Here is a 23,966-nt window from a genome sequence, read left to right as displayed (position 1 = left end):
CCTGGTGGCTGCCAGCAATCCTTGACTTGTGGCCACATCACTCCAGTCTTTGTTCCTGTGTTCACATGCTTCCTCCTCTGTGTTAATCTATCAAGTTTCCTTCTGCCTCACTCTTTTTTTTTTTTAAGATTTCTTTAGGATTTTTTTTTTATTTATTTATTTTTTAAGGATACATAGATCACACAGAATCTGCCTCATGCTTACAATGACACTTGACACTTGAATTGGATTTAGGGCCCACCCAGATAATCCAGGATAGCCACCTACTCTCAAAAGATTTAATCACATATTTTGTCATGTAAGATAATAGTCACTCTTTTACCATATAAGCAATAGACACAGGTTCTGGGGATTAGTATGTGTATGTATTTTTAGAGGGGACACCATTCAGCCTACTATGCCATGCTACCAATTTAAAGAACTTCTCTTTTGTTTATTCATTCACTCAATAAATACATTTTGAGCCAGGCACTATTTTAGATTTTGGAGTTCAGCAAGAAATAAAATTTTTATAGGTTAAACTTGAAAAATCTCTATCACTAATCAATAAATGTGACTTGAAAAAATGCTAACGGTTCATTAAAACATTTTAAAAGCAGTTTAATAAATAGAAGTTATGTTTCTCTTTCATTCAGGAGTTCAGCAGAAACTTTAATTCCTTATATTTTTATCAGGTGCTATAAGAGGTGTTGGAATAAAGAAGTGGATGGTTCAGATATGGTCACTTCCTTCATGAAGCTTGGGTCTACTTGGGAAGGTAGACATAAAGGTAATAGGCAACCTCAGAGAAATAAGAAAGTCAATTAGAAATATAAAACAGGAAAACAAGTCATAAAGAAAAACATGGCCATTCCAGTTTAGAAAAATGAAAAACATTAAACTAAAGTTCTCATGGTGAATTGTGACAAAAGGGATACAATGAAAAATAAAGTAGTTGACTGGAAAATCACATCAAAGAACATTCCCACAAGACATCAGAAAGCTATAAAAAGATGGAAAGTACTTTTTAAGTTAATAAATGTGGCACTCATAAAGTGTAAATAATGCAAATAAAGAAATCCAACAAAGAAAGAAATAAGCAGATTAATAATCATAGTACAGTAAATTAAAGACTTCCAAGAAAGAAAATTCTATTCAGCTCTAAATAAAAAAGAGAGATTATCTACAAAAGAAATGTAAGTCAGCTTGACATCAACATTCTGTGTGCATCCTTTGTGCACGAGGACAGTGGAGAAATACTTTTAAAGTGTTAAAAGGAAGTGATTGTATGTCAAGTTCAAATGCAAAAATTAAATAAAATTAGTTCTAGGTATCCAGGATTTCAAAACTTTTCATTAAAAATACCCTCTATGAAGACACTTTTACAGAAAGTATTATAAACAGATATGTAAATACAGGAGGATGATAGAAGATATGGAAAACAAACTTAGCTAATTATCTTAGTAAAAGTTCTTGTTATCTTAATCAGTGATAACTCTCCCACAAAGATAAAAAGGAAATAAAAGGCAAACATATAGGAATTCAGACTAAAATTCAATGTACTGTTAGTGGGATACAACATCAAGTATGAAGAGAAAGCAGTAAAATATTTGCCTTGACGGTGGGAAGATAAAACACACTGATAGAATAAAATTTACTCTATCCATTGATAGTAGGAATGGACAAAGGAAAACAAAGTATAGCAAATAGAAACTATAAAATAAAGTAGCATAAACTAGAACTAATATAGTGATGATAAGAATTAAATATATGGTTGGAATTAACTGCTCCAAAACGAGATTCTCAGATTATATTTTTATACCAAGATCCAGTAAATTGTTGCTGTTCAGAAAAAATTTAAAACAAAGTCATATAAATAATGCACACAGAGTAGTAAAAAAGATATATGACAAAAATGTGTGCCACAGGAGACTGAAGTAGCAATTTTCATAACATAAAAACAATTTGAGATAAAATAAAGAACAATAGATCAAAACAATATACTGTTAATAACATACATGTACCTAAGAAAATAAACTCAAAATTAATAAAACAACAGTAGCAGAACTAAGAAAGAAATACATATCAAGTATTGTGTATCATGGCCCCGGGTTGGGGAAGTGGAATGGGCACCCACCCCTCTGCACTGCAGGTGGGTGCTTGAACTGGTGCAGCCATTCTGCTACACAAATCTGATAGTACTAAGTGAAAGTGCATATGGATATGGCCAGACTGCCATGAATCCCACTCCCAGGGAGCTACACCAGAGAAATTTATTCACAGAAACTTATGCAATAGGGGAGAAGTAGGACCAACCTAAATGTCTATTACCAGAAGACTAGACAAATTAAAAAAGGGTGGATAAATGTTCAATGGAGTGGAATGTAGCAATCAAAAGAAATGAAGTAGATGCACTTAGGAAAATGAGATTAGATCTAAAAAACAGCATCTATTGACTGAATTAAGAAATAGTGAAATAGAATAAGCAGAAAATGTATCACTATATTTATGTGAATGCATATTCACATAAAACAATGCAAAATATATTTCAAGAATGTCTATCTAAGGAAACATATCAAATACACTAGTCTGGGTGCTTTGGGGAAGTAAAGGAATAGGATGAAGGACAAGAAATTAATGAGAAATAAAATGCCAGGAAAAATGAAACAAGTATGGGGCTTTGAAAGAATCAATTAGAGTTATCATGAAATAAATGGTAAAATTAACCCGTTGTGTGATTCACCTGAATTTGGGATAAAACAGCAACAGAAAGTTGAAAAATAAGAGTACACAAATAGTATGTAAAGACACACAAAAAAGCACAGACTAAAAATTTGCAAGAAATTGACCAATATAGTAACAATATGTGCATGCGTATGTATGTGCACGCGTACTTCTGAATGGCTATATATAGATATTTTCTTCCTGTTTTCAGTGTTTTTGCATTTTCTACATTGCACTTCTACTTCTTTCGTAACAAGGACAAAGGAAAACTGAAAAGAGTAAAACTTGTGCCTAAGGCATCTATAGTCCATTGGACATTTTGTTTTTTAATGTCATAACATATAAAAGAAACCCAAAGTGAATTAAAAGAGATCAAACAAAGAAAATGGCTGATGAAATTATTGAATCAAATAGTCAAGGAAAAGCAAAGGCTAAATTGTTTACATGCATACTCCCAAATCCAAAGACCAATGCAGAGGCTCTTTTGCCTGCCTCTCAAGGTTCAGTATTTGCTGCTCTATCTGCTGTTTCTGTATATCCAACTCAACGTTTCCCTATGCTCTGTAGTTGAAGAGCTAAATAAGGAGCACTTAGATTCACTCCTAAACAGGCCTTATCATTGAGACTAAAGTTTAAAAGGAGTATCATTACTAAGCCAGCAAAAATAGCCATGCCAATGGTGAGATGGAAAATAGACATGTGGTACTTTCTAAAGTAGTAATAATTTTTTAAAGGGTAATTCCCAGAAGTCAAGTCTTGGTCTTTTTAAAGTTCCATCAGCTACTTAAGAAATTAGACTTTTGAACCCAAATCAGGAAATCCAGTTTAGACCCTGGCAATTGTGCTGCTTTGGATCACAGAAACATAGGCCATGGTCATCCTGGAATTCCAAGAAATTAGCATTTCCTTCTAAGAGATGTTGATAGCCCTTTTTAAAATCAGGATGAAAGCAACTTCAGGTCATTTTCTGTTATGATAAGCTTTGCTACAGAGAATGCCTCCTAGGCCTGCTCCCATCAAAAAGCTCCAAGAAATATCCCCAATGATGGTATTTCCTTTTCCTCAATAATATGGATTTTATTAGGTTGGTGCAAAAGGAATTGTGTTTTTGGACCGTGAATTTTAAATCATTATAGCTGGGCTCAAACATATCTTTATTAATCAAGATAGGAACCATTACAGTCAACACAATTTTGCCAATAAGAAATAAATTTGCTTATTTCTGTAGCATAAAGATCCATACTTGAGGATTTGACAGTCTCTTGGAAAGCATTATCTGTATCCTTTTGATTGTGGAAGTGTTTTCCGTGCAAAAACTTGTTGAGATGCTTGAGGACGTGGTAGTCAGTTGGTGAGAGGTCAGGCGAATATGGCAGATGAGGAAAACTTTGTAGCCCAATTCATTCAACTTTTGAAGTGTTGGTTGGGTGACATGAGGTTGAGTGTTGTCATGGAGAATAATTGGGCCCTTTCTTTTGACCACTGCTGGCTGCAGGTGTTGCAGTTTTCCATGCATCTCATCAATTTGCTGAGCATACTTCTCAGATGTAATGGTTTTGCCAGGATTCAGAAAGTAGTAGTGGATCAGACAAGCAGCAGACCAACAAACAGTGACCATGACCTTTTTTTGGTGCAAGTTTGGCTTTGGGAGATGTTTGGAGCTTCTTCTTGGTCCAACCACTGAGCTGGTCTTCACTGGTTGTTGTATAAAATCCACTTTTCATTGCCCTTCACAATCCTATTGAGAAATGGTTCATTGTTGTTGTATAGAATAAGAGAAAACAACACTTGAAAATGATGATTTTTAAATTTTCTGTCAGCTCACGAGGCACCCACTTACCAAGCTTCTTCATCTTTCCAATTTGCTCCAAATTTCAAACAACCATAGAATGGTCTTCGGCAACTTCTAAGCATTAAGAGGATCAGCTTTGATGATTGCTCTCAATTGGTCATTGTCAACTTCCGATGACTGGCCACTACATTCCTCATTTTCAGGGCTCTCATCTGCTTTGCAAAACTTCTTGAACCACCACTGCATTGACCGTTTGTTAGCAGTTTCTGGGCCAAACGCATTGTTGATGTTATGAATTGTCTCTGCTGCTTTACGACCCATTTTGAACTCAAATAAGAAAATCACTTGAATTTGTTTTTTGTCGAACATCATTTCCATAGTCTAAAATAAATATAAAATAAACAGCAAGTAATAAGTCATTAGCAAAAAAACATAAAGCGAGAAATGCACATTAAAATGATTTGTAACATAACCACATTTTTTAAACAATGTATGCCAACACCAAATGGCAAAATTCAACAATGCAAAACCGCAATTACTTTTGCACCAACCTAATACATGTTATGCTCCTTTTAGAAATGTCTACATTTTCTCATCTTTCTATAGCAATTTAACTTTTCTCTTCCTCTTCCTCACCTACTCCCTTTACTTCCCCCTTTCCTGCTTCTTCTTTCAAAAAACTGTGTGCCAAGTGCTCCAAATACATTTGAGAAAATCATACAACAGAAAGGTAAGTGCCTGAAAAAAGAGGAGGATAATGCTTAATCCTTTACTTACATAATTTCATAAAATATTAAGAACATTACAATGTGTTACATTTAATTATGAGAGACCTGAGACAGGGTCCCGCCCTGGTGGATATACCTAATGAGGTGGAATGGATTGTGCACTCCAATTTAGGTATGATTTTGGTCTTGATCCACATTCTTGCTGTGGGAAAGCCTTGTAAATAGGATGCTTGAAGAGGCTATTTTAGTTAAGGTGTGGCTCAGCTAAATGAGGGTGGTCCTTAATCCAATTACTGGAGTCCTTCATAAGAAGAAGAAATTCAGATATAGAAGAGAACCATGGAGAGGAACCAGAAGCTGGAAGTCAACAGAAGCTGGAAAAGAAAGGATTTCGTGAGATTGATGTATCTTAAAAAAAAAAAAAAATCCACTCAAGTATGAGAAGGAATTAAAACAACTATTATGATTGCTAATTTAAAAAAAAAGAAAGGAGAGGATCTCACCATGTGACCTGTGGCAGAAATGCATACCCAGATACCCTAAGGATTGTCTCAAACTAACACCAAAATTTTACAGCTTTGGGGAGAAAGCATTTCCTTACTGTTGCCTCAATTTTGGACTTCTAGCCTCAAAACTGTAAGCTAATAAATTCCCAATGTCAGAGCTAACCCAAATTGTGTGGTATTTGCCATAGGAGCCTAGATGACTAACACCAACCATTAGGCATCTTTAAATTACTACCATTTTACTGAGCTATTACTATGCACCAGAAACAGTGATAAGCCACTTAAGTGAACCAACCCCTCAATCTCTCACATCCCCCCATTTCCCTCTAGAATCTGAACTCGAAAGAATGGCTAACCCATCTGTCTTATTTCAATGCTTTATTTTCAGAGCCAAGATTAGTGCCTGGCACGTAGCAAGAGCTCAGTAAATACTTCTGAATAAAATTAATCACTTTATTAATTGGGTACTTTTGGTATTCCCATTTTCCATTAAGTAAAATGAAGTAATTCTTCTGAGAGTCAGTCCAGCTTTCTTGGCTTTGGTTACTTTCTCCATCTCCAAAGCAGGGAGCTGGGGAAACACCCACAAATAAAATGCCATTTTTAAAAGAGTTTGATCTTTTCTCCCAGGGCTCTGACACAATCTCCAGATGTGTATGGAGCCAAATGTGTGTCCCAAAGGCCCTTTTAAGCAGGACAGAAATGTCCCATGGTATGGCTGTGCAAGTGGTACCCATTCTGTAACTGGGAGACTGGACTTTGAGGCGATTCCCCATCTCAGGACAGAATGGTTGAAGCTTGCAGAGGCAGTTTCCCAGGGCACCCTGGAAGAAAAGCTGCATATGCAACTACGGGTGATCACAAGACCAAGCCTCCAAAGGCTGTGGGCCTGATGTAGAGACAGCTATGTCTGCTCTGCCAAACTGCATGCTACATGACTGTAACTTCGTACACATGCTACTATTTAGACCTTCTAAAGGTTTCCTCTGGGACCTGGGCTACTTAAATGCTTCCAATATATAACTGAGACTACATGACATGTTTCCCCCCAACAATCCTCTGACTTCTGATTAAATATTGTGCTTAAATTAATAAAAGAGCATTTGGAATGCTGTGGAGTCATAGGATCATAGAATCATAAATTTGGGTGGAATTTGAAACATTGCTGAACCCAATGTCCTACTTAATGCAGGGGAAGAGTCTTAGAGAATTTTGAAATCTAGATGTTTGAAGTGATATGAACAAAACCAATTGCTTATTAATGAAATGTTCACAGTTGTTATACCAGCGCATAGAATAGGCACAACTCAGAGTGCCGAAACTGGAAATACTGGGGTTGTTTTCTCAACCTACATTCATTTAGAAAGTTTGAATGGTTGAGGATAGAGAAAGTGGACCCTTAGGTAAGTAAACAAGGATTTGAACAGCAACGTTTTGATTTAACTGTGCCTTGAGCCGGCTGTCGAGTGAATAATTTACAAAGCACTGAGAAAAACTTTGTAAATAAATGGAAAACTTTACTAACAAAATCCAAGTGCCCCTGTCCTCTTTCACCACAGAAGATTCAGAGGTTTGTTAAAGTAACTGAATAAATGAGGTTCAGGTTAATTAGCATCTATTGCATTATCAAAAGTCTACTGTCAGATTTTTTTGTGTGTGAAACTGACAGATGTGAGATTATCACTCTTTTGAAGTAGTAACATTTATTGTTTTGTTTCCTACTTTTTCCTGATTACTAGTGAAGTGAAACATCCTTTCATACATTTGTCATTGTAAGCCATTCAGTTTTCTCTTCTGAGAATTGGGTGTTCTTTACTTTTGCCCATTCAAAATGACTTGTTTTTATTGATGTTTATGTTTTTTTTTAATATGCTGGATATGGATCCTTTGTCTATCTATGAAATATTGCATACTAAAATTTATTTTTAAAAGACAGCATTAGCAAGCCCATGAGAGTATTTATTTCCCCCAAAAGGCATATTAGGTTTTACTATTTTCTGTCCTTGAAGAAGATGCAGGGCAATAAAGAACATGTTGAGGGAAGCAGACTTGGCTCAGTGGTTAGGGCGTCCATCTACCACATGAGAGGTCCGCGGTTCACACCCCGGGCCTCTATGACCTGTGTGGAGCTGGCCCATGCGCAGTACTGATGCATGCAAGGAGTGCCATGCCATGCCGGGGGTGTCTCCCACATAGGGGAGCCCCACACGCAAGAAATGCGCCCTGTAAGGAGAGCCACCCAGCACAAAAGAAAGTGCAGACTGCCCAGGAATGGTGCCGCACACATGGAGAGCTGACACAAGATGATGCAACAAAAAGAAACACAGATTCCCATGCCACTGACAACAACAGAAGTGGACAAAGAACATGCAGCAAATAGACACAGAGAACAGACAACTGGGGTTGGGGTGGGGTAGAAGGAGAGAGAAAGAAAGAAAGAAAATCTTAAAAAAAAAAGAACATGTTGATTGCACAGGTCATATTCTTGCAATCTCCAGTAATGGATGAGTCTGTATACCTCCATTGTTCTCACTGAAAGAAGACCTCAGTTGTGGGTTCTATAAATCCCCCTCATCACATATTCTTTCTCTGAGGATTACAAGAGGCATAAGGCCACCCCAGCATTGTGCACTTGGAAGGAAGAGCAGAGGGAACTCAAGCTAGAGACAAATTAAATTCATCATCTCTTAAAAGGGACACTAAAGAGGAGATAGGAAGAACTGATGCATAAGTGAAAATAGCCACCAGAACCACTCCCTTTATGCACAAACTGTGATGTATAATTTGCAAAAGATTTCAGTATCTGCTGTTTTATTTAATCTTCCTAATAATATAACCTCCATGTAGCCTGTGTTTTACAGAGAGGGAAATTGATGTTCAGAAGAGTGTCTAAGTTAACACCACTAAAAATTAACAGGGTAATGTTCTGATCTATTAATTCAGAATTCATTTGTCTGCTGTTCCCAGGTTGAGAGTGAGTTTTGATGAACTGTGTATCCTGCCTCTGATAGCACATCAATTCATTAACAGGGCCACAATTTCTTTTATAGTGTGAGTTGCTTGTCTTGTGGAAGCTGCATTAACTCCCCCAACTTTTTTTTTTAAGATTTATTTTTTTATTTATTTCTCTCCCCTTCCCCTCTTCCTCCAGTTGTCTTTTCTTCCGTGTCCATTCACTGTGTGTTCTTCTGTGACCACTTCTATCCTTATCAGTGGCACCGGGAATCTGTGTTTCTTTTTGTTGCGTCATCTTGTTGTGGCAGCTCTTCGTGTGTGCGGCGCCATTCCTGGGCTGGCTGCACTTTCTTTTCACACTGGGCGGCTCTCCTTACGGGGTGCACTCCTTGCTCGTGGGGATTCCCTACATGGGGGACACCCCTGCGTGGCATGGCACTCCTTGCACGCATCAGCACTGCGTGTGGACCAGCTCCACACGGGTCAAGGAGGCCCAGGGTGTGAACTGCAGACCTCCCATGTGGTAGGCGGACGCCCTAACCACTGGGCCAAGTCCACTTCCCTCCCCCAACTTTTAAAGACTGAAGGGATAGGAACAATGATAAATGAACAATATGTGCAATGACATATAAAATAATCTGATAGGTGACAGACCAGATGTGCAGAAGCAATTATTGAAGGCCATTTATACAAGAATCCCTTACTCTACACAAGAAGTCACATGAGTTGTCATTTAAAATAATAATAATTTTAAAAGGTTTCCCTCTGCCTTCTTCATTAGCCAGCACCTGTACAAAAGCCACACAGAACTGGTCACTTCTGTGCAATAGGATATTTTGATATCGTCTATATCCTTTTCTCTAAGATGGCATGATTTCCTTAAAGTGCCTGGAAGAGGCTTCGGGGACACTGACCAGCCAATAGAAGCTAAGTTTTCAAGTGTGGCCCTCTCACAAAGTGTTGCCTAGTGCCCAGCTCTGTGAGTGAGTTGTGAGGCCCACTTATAATACCGCCTCTCAGAATCCAAATAAAGCCTGATGCTCAGTCCTGACTTCCAGAATCCTTTCCCATCAGGTCCCATCTTCCCATGGTTCCAATCCTTATGTATGTAAGTATGTACATACATATGTATGTATGTATTTATCTCATGAAAGACCACCTCCATCTCACCTTTAATATGTTGAAATACCACTTTAAGACATGGCTCAAATGAAACATTGAAGCTTTTCCCAGCTGCTGCTCCCTTCCTTTTGCATGCATGGATGTCATTCCATAACCCATTATAGTCTGCACACCATGGCAACTCCTTGGAAGCGGCTTACCTACTCCATTAGTCTGCAGACTCCTTGAGGGGAGGAACCAATATGAGGGCAGAGCTTTGTGTTAGCCTGGGCCACGCTGGTGCTAATGCATCTGCCACTTCCTTGTGGTAGTGACAGTCATGGTGATGCTTCAAAAGGTGTGCAGTGTGCATAGATTCCTGGCCCCGTTCTTAGGACAGATGTAGCTTCAGCTCGGCTTTTAAGTGTCAAACAATAACCATAAAGCATTTTACGATAGCCTTTTCATCATCTCAGCAGGCCAGAAGCACTGATCCCAAAGGGAGTATAATCACAGAGTAAACAGCCAGAGTACTCAGTCATTCAACCAATATCTACTGAGTACCATGTATGTGCCAGGTGCTGTTACAGGGGGTGGGATTCAGGGGTGGAGGACATAGACTGATGGTGTTTAATATGAGAAGGTGGATACAGTCAATAAACCAAATAAATAAGTGAAACATATAGCATTTTGAGTGGAAAGAAGTATTATACAGAAAAGTAAAACACAGAAGGGAGAAAAGGATTTGTAAAGCACAGAAAGGAGAAATATTGAACAGGCTGATCAGGGTGAGCCTTGCTGAGAAGGCTTCATTTGAGCTAAGACTTGAGGACATTAGAAAGTAAATTGAGCATGTATCTGGGGCATGTTCACTCTAGGGAGAGGGAAGGCAAGTACAGACACCCTGAGGTGAGCTTGTGCAGACTATGTTTGAGGCCAAGACAGCTTGAATGGAGGAAGAAAGGGTTATCAAAGTCATGGGAGGGAGACCATAAAGGGCTTTGGAGCCACTGGATGAACTGGCTTCTACTGTGGATGAGATGGAAATTTTTTTTTTATGTTTTTAAGGCAAAAGGAGATGTCATCTGATTTATTGCTTAAAAGAACCTCTCAGTTTGCTGAGTGGCAAATAGGAAGCAGAGTGACAGTATAGGAGGAAATTGCCATAGTCCAGGCAAGAAGTGATGGATCAGGAAGAAAGCTGTGGAAGCAGAAGTGATTTGATTCTCCCTTTGTTGATGGATTGGGAATGGGAGGGAGGGTGAGATAAAGGGATCATAGATGACTCTAGCAAGTAGAAGGTTGAAATTGTTGTTTTCTGATATGGGGAAATCTGCAGGAGAGATTTGTTTGTGGGTTGTGTGTGGGCAAGATAAGGAGAAATGCTAAGTTTGGGTTGCTGATTAGATATCTATGTGGAGCTATGGATCAGGCAGTTGCTTGACTAAACAAGCCTGAATTTCCAGGAAACAAGTCTGGGATATATATGTGATTTATACACACACACACACACACATATATAATATATTATATATTATATATAAATATATATATTTGAGATTACATATTTGATATATTATATATATATATGAGATTTATATATATATTTGAGATTTATGAGGAATAGGAATTTTCTTCAAATGAGACTGAATTAGAATATGTCCAAAGACAGAGAAACTGAGACCTGGGCTTCAACATAAGAGGACCCAAGAAGAAAAACTAGCAAAGGAAAACTGAGAAAGTGCAAGTAGAAAGAGCAAGAAAAGCAAATAGAGTGTGACTTTCTAGAAAAAGTATTTCAAGGAGAAAGAGGGATCAACTGTGTCAAATGCCACTGGTTGACTAAAAAATAACCCATGGATTTAGCAACAAGGAGACCTGAGCAACATTGTGAAGAGTACTATCAGTGAAGGGGAAGAGAGAGCTTTACTGAGTAGATTCAAGAAAGAACTGTATGGCTATGCAGCTCTTTTTGCAGGGGTGGTAGATAGAAATAGAAAATTATCTGGAATTTCAGAGAAAAATGAAATGTATTATATAAGTTAAATGATAATGTGCATAAAGCAGGAAAGACTACTTAATATTAATAACAAGGACCTTTATTTTAATTAATAGAGTATAACTGGGGGAGAGAATGCTCATTATGAACTAGGTACTATGCTAGACAAAGGTAATGAAAGGATCAGCAAAAAGGCAGTGTTCCTACCTTTATGGAGGTTACCTTCTTTGGGAAGAGAAAGCCGTCATATAAATACTTTAGTAAATATCGATAACTTTTAAAATTGCTGTAATAAGAAATGGTTCCCTCATAAAGGCGAGAAGCAACAGTCAAAAAAATTCAGACTGTATGTAACAGTGAGAGGTTACAAAAACTTCTAATTTTCCCAGTCCACAGAAGTAGAAGCTAACTTGAGAAATGTAGCTTTTATGTTTATGTAGGATACAAGGAAATGAACTTAAATGGCCATTTTGATATATAAGAAAAAGCATCAGGAGAGATTCATTATGAAGTACGTATCAATTACCTTTAAGTGCAAAGAATGTGAAGTATTTAAGAGTATGGGCTGGGCAGCAGACTTGGCCCAGTGGTTAGGGCGTCCATCTACCACATGGGAGGTCCGCGGTTCAAACCCCAGACCTCCTTGACCCATGTGGAGCTGGCCCATGCGCAGTGCTGATGTGCACAAGGAGTGCCCTGCCACGCAGGGGTGTCTCCGGCATAGGGGAGCTCCGCGCGCAATGAGTATGCCCCGTAAGGAGAACTGCCCATCGCGAAAGAAAGCGCAGCCTGCCCAGGAATGGTGCTGCACACACGGAGAGCTGATGCAACAAAAAGAAACACAGATTCCCGTGCCACTGACAACAGAAGCCGACAAAGAAGAAGACGCAGCTAATAGACACAGAGAACAGACAACAAGGGTGGGGGTGGGGGTGGGAGTGGGGGTGGGGAGAAGGGGAGAGAAATAAATAAATAAAATAAATCTTAAAAAAAAAAAAGAGAGAGTATGGGCTATGGAATCAGACCCCTAGGTGTAAATCCTAGTTCACCACTTACTGTTTGACCTGGGGCTAATTACTTAACCTTCTTGTGACTCGATTTCCTTATCTATAAAAAGGGAGTAATAATAGTATCTCTGTCTTAGAATTTTGGTGATGATTGAAAGAGTTCCTACTTTAAAGTACTTGAAAGTATCTGGCCTGCCTTTGGTGACTTTTAAGTGTTAACTGCAAACATTACCTTGGCCAATTTGCTCAGTTCTCTACAAACAGAGCTTAAGGCAAAACCTATGTGTGAATTTCTTATGGGGAAATAAAATCCAGGGGAAGAAAGTGTATGAAAAGGGGAAATGAGGCCAGGAAGAAGGGAAGGCCAGTACAAAGTAGTGTGTTACCAAGCTGGCCACAGCCTCCCAAGAAAACACAGCTGGTTGCCTGGTCATTCAGGACCTCTCCAGAAAGGCCACGTGGAACCACTGCATCTTAGAATAGTCTGTCAAATGTAGGACAGAAAAAGGGATTTGTCTGCCAGCACCCTCCTATCTGCTGTTTGCCATTGACTAAAGTCCTCCCCCTGGGCATCACTGATGGGTTGCATCATCCGCCCACCCGTGAAGTCAAAGGCTCCATGGATCCTACCAGGACAGGAGCTTCTGAGGCTGTACTGGTGGCGGGCACTAGGGAAGCCATTGCCAAAGCCAGTCCTTTGTCCCCTGAGGAGAGAAGGGAGCTGGGCTTTCCAACCGCAAGGGAAGGATTAGGCATCAGCAGGGTGGCCGCTCTGACCAGGAAGGCAAATGATTGAGTCTTAGGAGGTACTCAGCCCCAAGTAACTATGGGCATGTGCAAACTGGGTCAGAAACACATTTTAACCCATTTGTCTTTCTGAGATCTATCAAACCTTGTTCATCTTTCCTATCTAGCCTATATGTCACCTCTTTGGTAAAGCCTTCCTATACTGTCTCAGCCTTTCTAACCCTCTTCTTTTTTAGAACCTACACTGCTCAACCAAGGACTCTATTTTGGATTCAAGCATTCTGAGAATCCAGGTTTGAATCTGTCAGCTATTAGCCAAATGAATCTGAGTGGGCCACCTTTCTCTCTTCATATCAGTATAATTATACATAAATGGGAAGAAATTATAACTCCTCATAGTGTCACCTGAAAAGATTTAAAGAGGTGACAACATGTGATAATATGCTGATGAACTATAACATTGTGAATCATCATTATTATTATTTTCTCTTTGTGTCAGATGATTAAGACTTTGAGGATAATGATCACACTTTTTCTTTTATTAATATCTTCTCCCCAAATTTCCAGCACAATGATAAGCCACTCAATGAAAACTTTTGGACTGACTGAATTTGGAAAAGAATTATAAATCCTTTGCTTGAAATCCTTTTTGGAACTCGGCAAGCCATAAATAAGTAAGTAAGCCCATGAAAATAAATTACAAACCCAACTGCGTGCCTTGTTCTGAACTATGTGTTTGACGTTAAAAACTGAGCCGCCCTCTCTTAAAATTGAAACATGAAACAATGTGTGCGATTATTTTTTTCTCCCTTTTAAAGACAGAGCAGTGGTTACAAAAGTAATTTAATAGACTGCACTACATTTCTCCTGCAATTGTGCCAATTCTGATTACATATTTCCAGATGCTGCTGTTTGTTGTGGTTCTTGCACTACTACCTGGCCAAGGAGCTGAATGGCTTGTGTCTTCCAGCCGCTCTGGCCTGAAGCACTCAGTTGATACATGCCCTGGGTTAAAAGAGCACCTGGGTGATTGCTCACCATAGGGTCAGGGTTCTGTAGCCTTTAGAACTCCCAGGCTCAACACCTGTACCTTGTGTTTAAGAGCCAAGGACTGAAGAATAGTTGAGCTGGCCAAGATAGGGCAGCAGACAACAAGCCTCAAACAGATTTAATAAAAGACCTCATTCCTTTCCACTAGCTTTTTGATAGGTATTTCATGGGAATTGCCATTTGGGAGCCACATGGAGACAAACCTTGGTCTTGTGAACCACAAGCTACAATAAGACCCTTGCAACCTGACTCCTGGTCAATATTCAGAAAACTCTGAGGAGCAGAGACCTCCTCCCACATAACCCAGCCCATGGACTTTCGCAGAATGGTAGTAGGCACTAGAAAGGATGCCGTCTGACACAGAGACTTGAATTCTAATTCTAATTCAACCATTAATTTGTTACTACCTGAGGCTAGTGATATTTTCTCTACAAGCCTTATTATTCCCATCTTTAAATTGAGGAGCTTCAGGCTTCTAAAGCATCCTTCTGGTACTACTCTTTTGTAATTCTCAGTTATGGTCTGCAGAGGTCAACATACTGTGATATGGGAAAACCAGCATTAGAGTTGGAGCCACACATCCAGGGCTCTAGTCTTCCATAGTCCTTATGCCGTTTGGCTGTCTGATTTCATCCAATTTGCTCCCCTTTCTGAGATTCGGTTTCCCCAAATGAAAAATGAAGGAGGATTTGAACAAATTTGCCAAGCTCTGTTTTGATGTTCTGGGATGCTATTCTACTCTATCCTTTGTTTTTAAAGAAAAGCAGTACCTTATGCCTCATCAGTTCCCACACTAAGGAAAATGGCCTGTGAAAACTTCCAAGGAATATTCAGAGATGCTTTCTTTGAACACTCTCACTTCAGAAAGACTCTGAGGTTAATCTTCTCTCCTGTACTCTTTTCCGGTTACCTGGCACCGTAGTCTTTCCTCTGGGGTTGGAGGGGAGGATTCTAGGAAGATTCCACTGTTATTCACTTTCTCATTCTTCTATTTATAAAGTGTTTCCAGCTCACATATATATTCATTGCCCTCCTATTATAGTTTGGGCTCCAACCCAAACATATTTGCTCAGGTTGATCCTAATTCCTAAAAGACCTTATATCTTCTCCTGTCCTACTCTCTTTATTAACAGATAGCTATGATCATACTACTACTGCTAACAACAATAATAATAAATAAAACATATCACTTATAAAGCAACCACAATAAAAAAAGTACAGTATATTTTATACATACATTTCATTTATTCATCACAACTCTCCTGTACACAGATTTTATTTCCTCTATTTTATAGATATAGAAACTGAGGCGAGGAAGGCAAAGTGAGGACTGCTTGAGGACAGATTTGAAACTTATATCCAAATTATCTATCCTGTTTTAAATTCCTGTAATATGAAACTAACCATTTAATTTTTGTATCTCTTATACTGCCTTTTACTCATGGTATATATTGTTCCCCCACAACCAACATATTTCTCCGGGAGTAAATCCCACGTATATATTTCTTTGTATCTCTCACCTTGCCTGGTAGGTACTTGGTAAATACTCAAGAAGCAATAGTTTCAGTTGTCTTATTTAGGCTTCACATTGACCATCTTTTCAATGTTAAGAGATATAAAGAATCTTCTCAAGTTCATACAATTATTATAAATATCAGAGCCAAATTCATAACAGAAGTCTGTAAGACTATAAATTCCATGGGGTTCTGTATTGTCAGAACGTGCCTGTATAAGCCTCAGGTTTTTGTTTGTCTGTTTGTTTGTTGTTGTTTTAACCTTTAAAGGGAAAAAGCATCAGGTTGTAATGAGGGTATGGCGAACGAGAAGCAACAGAGTAAAAGCAGCCTGGGGTGTAGTAAGTTTCTGGTGATTTCTATGCATGTGTTTTGTAAGTGAGATGGGGGTGAGAAGTGTACGGGTATAGAAGAGTTGCTGGCAGAGAATACTTTCAGCTCCCACTTGAAAGCCTACTCTCCTTAAGTATATATTGATTAGAGTTCAAATACCTCGATTCTATTCTTAGCCCAGCACCTTAATTACAATGGATTCTCAGTTAAGCCTGATAGTTCAGTTCCCCCATCCTCCCCTACTCCCTCCCCTTGATAGCACACAAATCAGAATAATGCAATGGAATGAATTTCTTAAAAAATAAAAAAAAAAACAAGAGATCATCTGCAAGCAAAATATATTAACACTATGAGAGTCGTGTTAACCACAATAATCTAGTATAACCCAGAGAGCCATTTTCCTTGACAAGCTGAATTCCAATGCCTAACTTTAAAAGTAGAATTATGTAATAAATACGATAATAACAATAATGATAGTAGTAACCAGCCTTAAGCACTTGCTAGGTGCCAAGCACAATGCTAAAATAATGATATGCATTATTTCATTAAATCTAATCAATGTCCAGTTTGTCGGTACCTGGAAATTTGGGTTTAGAGACCTTAAGGAATTTCCCCAAGGTCACACAATTAGAGAGACTGAGTCAGGAATCTTTCTGGCCTAGGAAACTGAATTCTTAATTATTAACATACAATGATTCTCCTAATGCAGATGAGGGTGATGGTTCAAGAATTGTAAAACAGAGATTCAGGCTTCAGAGGGTTTAACCCCACTGGAGAAAACATGCATTACATTAGCAGAGTAAGAAAATGTTCAGGTGAGTAGCTTTTTCTTTCTTTTTTTTTTTTTCAAATGGGTTAGAGAAATTTAAGTAACTGCTCTGGAGGCATAGAGCCTTACATTGGGAAGCAGGCCTCAGCCATTAGCAGCACTAGTTATCAATGCCTTTTTCATTTGAATATCACTTCACAGTTAATCTGGAAATCTCCTTCCACAGATGTAGTCCCCTAATACTTTATGGGATAACTTGTCAGATGAGGACACTGTAGCATAGAAAGTTTAAATATCTTGTCTCAAAGGGTATGGGGAAAGGCAGGAAGAGATGAGAGGTGGAGGCGTCTTCGGGACATGGAGCTGCCCTGGATGGTGCTTCAGAGGTAATCACCGGACATTGTAAATCCTCACAGGGCCTACATGATGGAATAGAGGAGAGTATGGGCCATGATGTGAACCAATGTATATGAGGTGCAGAGGTGCCCAAAGATGTACTTACCAAATCCAATGGATGTGTCATGATGATGGGAACGAGTGTTGTTGGGGGGGGGGAGAGGGGGGGTGGGGGGGTGGGGTTGAATTGGACCTCACATATATATTTTTAATGTAATATTATTACAAAGTCAATAAAAAATAAAAAAATTAAAAAAAAAAAAAGATATAAATTGTAGGTCATTTGTAAATGGCATGTCTAGGTAACAATTACAGTGTCCATTTATCCACTACAATCTTAGGTAGTATAGCAGTTTGATATTGTTTATGAATTAAAAAAATAGATATTGGAAAAAAAAATATCTTGTCTCAGATCACACAATCAATAAGTAGAAGAGTCAGGAGTCAAATCTTTGCCCTTCTCTTCTAGGTACAGGACAATTTCTTAGAGATTAGGAAAGAGTTTAAGGGATTTGAAGTACTTTGGACCAAAAAATCACTGTTTCTGGTAGCAGGCAAAGCTGTCATTTAATCACTGAGTGAAAAGATTGAGTAAAAAGATGCTTTGAGTAATTAATCAGAAATACTATAGCATCATTCCAATGTTTCAGGAGAAACTGAATACCTTGAAATGTGCCAAGCAGTCATGAACAATGGCCCAGATTATGAAATTCTGGCTTTCAGGGACTGATGTTATGTAGCTCCTCCTACACATGAGGAAAGGAACCAGAATTTTCCTTCCTCGCGCACATGCAGAAATGAGATCACAGAAGATATGAAAATCAAGGATTACAATTGAAATTTGTCACAGTTTTGTCTACAAGCTTCTGAGACCCACCACTGAATCCTTTCAGGATATTAGAGCTGAGTTAAAAATACAAATTCAAACAATGGGAATCATACTGTGGGAGGACATTTATCAAATTTTTTAATCCAGAACATGGAGGAAGAGTAAGTCTGAGATGCAAAGATGTTATTTACATCATGAATGATTCCTTATTTTCTTTCCATTTTATAAATTCGATTCAAGGATGAAACGTTCAAGTTGTGGAAACAACTTCCACTGACATTCTGAAACAAGATGAGAACCTACCCTGAGCTTTTTCGTAGAAGCTCATTTGGGATGTCAGTTCCAGGCTTGTTTGAAACTTAGAATTTGTGCATGTATGTTTTTTATTCTATCCTAGTGATTTTTTCCAGACTGAATTGACTAATGTGGTTTCTATAAAAAAGATGACTGCTGAAATAAAATTCCATGGTATGTGTATTTTGCTGTTCTGCAATGGAGAGTTGGAAAATGAAGAGAGACAAAAAATATCATGGGCTCCTTCAAGAGAACAGAAGCCCAGGGAGGAATTTGGAAAAGGTAGTCCCTACATTGTTGGTTGGTGAAGAAGTTAGAACAGGCAAGGTGTCATGCTCTGACTGCCTTCTCCATTTGTCTCACAAGCTGACTAATGGTATTTCTTTTTTTTTTTTTTTTATTGATTTTGTAAAAATATTACATTAAAAAAATATGAGGTCCCATTCAACCCCACCACCCCCACCCCACCACTCCCCCCCCCCCAGCAACACTCACTCCCATCATCATGACACATCCATTGCATTTGGTAAGTACATCTCTGGGTATCTCTGCACCTAATGGTCATTGGTCCACATCATGGCCCACACCCTCCCCCATTCCATCCAGTGGGCCCTGGGAGGATTTACAATCCTCCTCGCTATTCCTCAAATATGACAGTCTTCTGCCTCAGGACTTTTGCACTGGCTGTGATCACTGCTTAGAATGCTTTTGCTCTAAGCTGACTCCCACACCTTCAACTCTTTTTCACATGTTAACTTCTCAAAGAGGCTTATCCTGACCATCCCATTTTAAAATGCAATTTGCACCTATCTTCCCGTAAATCTTACTGATCTCTCTTATTCTACTCTACTTGCGATTCTCCCCTACTATGTATCAATTTCCAACAAATTTATATATTATGAGGTTTTTTTTAATTATTTATAGTTTAGTTCCCCCTGAAAGAGATGGGATCTCGATCTACTGTGTTCATTGATGAATTCCAGTCACTCAGAACAAACCTGGTATAGCATAGGCACTCAATAAATATTTGTTAAATAAATGATTATTTATTTAATGTGACTTCCTCCAATTACTTTTCATTTATATTTGTAAAACCTATCAATAATTGCCTTTACAAGTTTTTTAAAGGCACCAATTTGGAAAAAGAGCTCAGGGGATGCAACTGTACCTATCCCCAGGTCATTTATTTTTACAGATATTTGGTAAGCCAAAACAACCAAGATATGTTTGATGAATGAATGAATGAATGTTAAACTGATGTTAAATGTTCTCTAAGAATAAAAGGTGAGAAGGCATTGTTACTTTGCATATATTATCTCCTGGAAGTTGGGCATTGTCAAACACCATTTGACAAATTAAAATCTGAAGTTCAGAAAAAATTAAGTGATATTTACAGGTTACACAGCTGGTAAAAGGAAGAGGCATGATTCAAATCCAATTTTTCCTGATCCAAATGCCCATGATTTACTACAACACAGTGTACCATCTTCAAGCTAAAAATTCTGTAGAGAGGATTATTTGTAGATAATTTGTGAGGTGGATGCTGTGGTATGGCATGAAGATACCTTCGTTTAGGAATAAGGGATTCATTTGCCTAGAAGCTGACAATGCTGACCTCTCTGGAAATTGTCCTTAGCTGAAGGGAGCTGCATCCCCCAAGGCCACACCCCTCCCCAAGGTCAGCCCAGTTCAATAACTTCAGTGTAAGGGTTTGAAACGCCTGGGCCTCTTGACAACACTGAAGGGTCATCCTAGCTCCAGAGCTCCCCATGGGATAAGCTGAGGCCTTTGTCGTGACTACCTCATGGGCCCATCTACTCCTTCTGTCCAGTCCTATCAAATTCAGTCCCCTAGAGTTGTATCTTCTGAAAGCACCTCCAAGAAACTTCCAATCTCTGTCCCAGGGTCTGTTCCCAGGGAACCTAAGTAAAATCAGTTTCTTAGGTAGTTGTTTGGGTTCAGACATTTGTGATGATGACACCAGTAGCACACCCTTAAATACAGTCTCAGGCAGTAGAGACGCTTGGGAACCCATAAAGCCGCAAAGTTTTAAGGTATTCTTGCTTACCTTTCTGAAGCACCTTAGAGAAAACGGCTGCAGTATAAAATTTCACCCTTGTGGGGTCATCTCAGTTTCCTTGGCTAGCTTGATTTGAACCATCACCAGTTTGAGAGTCATCATAACCTGAAAGAAACATTCCCTGAAAGCTCTTGCATTCAAAAAGTAAGACCCACTATGTGCTGGTCATTCTGCTGCATCATATTTGAGGGATTCAAAGATGCATAAATCAAGTTCATGCCCTCAAGCAGCTCTTGGTATAGAAGGTCATTCTCTAAATAATTTTTTGCACCATAATCACCCAAGTCTTTTGTTAAAAATGTTCATTCCTGGTATGGGAAGTGGACCCAGGAGTTATTTCTGCTTTATTCTAATATTCTGATACAAGTATTCCATGAACCACTTTTGGAAAGAAACGAATACTGAAGGTGATATAAAACATGCATTGCTTAATCTAATCTAATTGATGACCAACAAGTACTATGGTAGGCTCTCTGGAGAATTTATATCTGTGAAATGGAATATAGTTCATAGTATATGGAGATATTCTACGAGAAGAGATAAGATTCCAATTAAACTATATACATTTACTGAGAAACCATTATTATCAGATGCTATGCTAGACTCTATAGCAGCACACAGATGAAAACTCCATTGCTCCTCTCCTCAGAACACTTAATTAGCTCTAGATGAGCATCATTAATTTCTGCCTTCATTTATTTAATCAATTATTCCCTACCTTCATTCATTCAATAAATATTTACTGAATGCCTACTAAATAATACGTGCCACCCTAATGACTAACAAGGAAATACATGATAAGTACCTAAGTACAAGTACCCATAGCACTATGTGAGTGATAAGCATTGGTTTATATAAACTTTTCCATATCCAAAGCTTGATTAATTAAAATGTTTCCCATGGGAATGAACAAGCGGTTATCCTAAGGCAATAATCACTGTTAAGACAGTTGTAAGTGGCTCCACCCTAATTCACTTTAGTTCATAAAACTGGGGAGTGTTGGGGAGTATAAGGTTCACTCTTTTTTGTCTGGCTCAAATGAACCACTTTTGAATTTGGAGAATTTCACAATCGCCAATCCAACTGGCCCATGCTAGCAGTCTTCTGGATTTCTAGGAAAGTCTCTATCAGCTCTCTGGAATGTGTCATGGTGAGGAAAGTGAAAAAAAAACAAGCGGTAAATGTTTGAAGAATCATAATCATCTAGGAAGAATTCACCAAGAAATACAAGTCTATGTGGTGTAACTGAGAAATTGTACACCATGGGATTGCAGGAAATGCCTGATACATGACAGGTGGGACTGCCTTTCTCCCCACTCTCTCAGGAGCAGACAGCATAGATCAAGCCCAGCGCTCTTTCTCAAGGAGCGTAGATGAATACACAGAATCCTTCTGAAAACAGTGACCCCAGTCATTCTGTCTCATGAGTTATAATTGGTATGGGAGAAATTATCTAGTTTCTCTTTTAAGTGTAGTGGTTTGGATTTGGGAGTGTGGAAATTTAGGATTGGGGTCCAGTTCTTGCAAGAAGCAGATATTTTTCATCTGACTTAAATTCTCTGCACATCAGTTTACCCATCTTTCCATTGATGTACCTATATTATTAATGCCTCTATGTTTTTATACTGATCAAAGTGAGAAACTATATGAATCAGGGTTGAGGAAAGAAAATGGATAAAGTATGAACATCTCATGAATAACAAGGTTCAACTTGACATGATGCCCCTGCCTTCCTCAGCCCTGTGCTCTCTCTGCCTGTTATCCCTGCCCACATGCTGTGCCCTTTTTGGTAATTTTGAACTTCTTTTATTTTCTCAAATATCCTTTCTATTTATCACTTATATGCTATAATAAATGCTGCTTTCTCCTCTTTCTCTACCCCTTGTCAAATTCCAGGTTTCTTGTCACTTGACTACAGGATGTATTCCAACTCATCCTTTAGTTTTAGGGGTCCTTCCTTTGGGAGTTGTCCTCTGGTGACAATCATCTGGGCCATATGTGTTCTTCTGCAGCCCTCTTGAAGTACTTTCATCTTGTCACTATCCTTCAACTTAAAGCTTTGAGTGCAAACTTGATTTCCATTCTCTGTAATGCTTCATGGTGTAAGCAGACTGTGGATGTTCAGTAAATACTTGTGAATTAGTGAATATAGCACCAAGCCTTTGTTGATGATAATAATGAATGTGATGGTTATACCTCCCTTATTTTTTTTTCCTCCCTTATTTTTTATGAGACTCTCTTCAATTGTTCTCAGCTAAATTGCACATTTTGTTTAATAAGATGACATACTTTATGAAATAAAGTGAAGAGAATGGAAAAGTTACTCATAAAAAATGAGGGAGGTTTAGTTATGTGTTCATCAATTAGTATTTACTGAATACCTTTTATATGCCAAGAAATGGGGAAATAAAAAAGAAAATAGTACCATCTCTGCCATCAAAGAACTCACAGTCTGTCAGTGGAGCCAGGCATAAAATAATTTACTAAAATGACCATGAAATGGGTACTAATCAGCTGTTCATATCAATTGGATACCTACTATGTGTCAGGCACTGTTCTAGGCAGTGGTGCACAAAGGTAAGCAAAACAGAGTCCTGTCCTCAGGGAGCTTCCATTCCAGAGTTCTAAGTGAGAGAAGTCTGAAGAACTATGAAACATGGAGAAGGAAAAGCCTAGCTCTGTTTGCAGTGGGAATTTAGAGAAGGCCTCTATGAGGAGTTGACTTTTGATCTGAGCCAACTGGAGAAAATGCAATTTTAATGTTTAAGGCTTGAGGAATGCTTATTTAATTATGGAAAAATGAATGCATGGTAGATGTGGCTGTAGAAACCAAGTTCCTGGAACCAAATAGGTGCTTGATATTTGTGTCATTTTTAGATAAATAGTCCAAATCGTTCCATCAAGGATCAAACATTCTAATGCATGAGGAGTGAGATTACAAGTGAATGCAAGAGACTTAGAGCAGATGTGTTCGAAGTCTGAAACTCTTTCACTCCTGTCCTTCTACCACTCGCCCTAACACCCATTGGTCCTTCTGTTCCTACCTCTGAAAACATTCTTCTTGGGAGTTCTAAGTTCTCATATATTTGTTTCCTTTGCTGGGTGCTCCACATTGGACTTCTCCCAAATGCCTCCTGCAAATGTTTATTTTTATAAATGTTGC

The 23,966-nt window shown here is 38.6% G+C and overlaps 1 pseudogene; it reads right to left on the bottom strand.

The window, feature by feature from the left end:
• Positions 1 to 3,860: 3,860 nt before the first annotated feature.
• LOC139439412 (histone-lysine N-methyltransferase SETMAR-like) lies at positions 3,861 to 4,873 on the bottom strand (annotated as a pseudogene).
• Positions 4,874 to 23,966: the final 19,093 nt, after the last annotated feature.

Source organism: Dasypus novemcinctus, chromosome 8, assembly GCF_030445035.2.
Source record: "Dasypus novemcinctus isolate mDasNov1 chromosome 8, mDasNov1.1.hap2, whole genome shotgun sequence".
In the NCBI taxonomy this organism is placed as follows: Eukaryota; Metazoa; Chordata; class Mammalia; order Cingulata; family Dasypodidae; genus Dasypus; species Dasypus novemcinctus.
The sequence above is the reverse complement of the archived record's forward strand: the minus strand, read 5'-3'. Positions and strand labels throughout refer to the sequence as shown.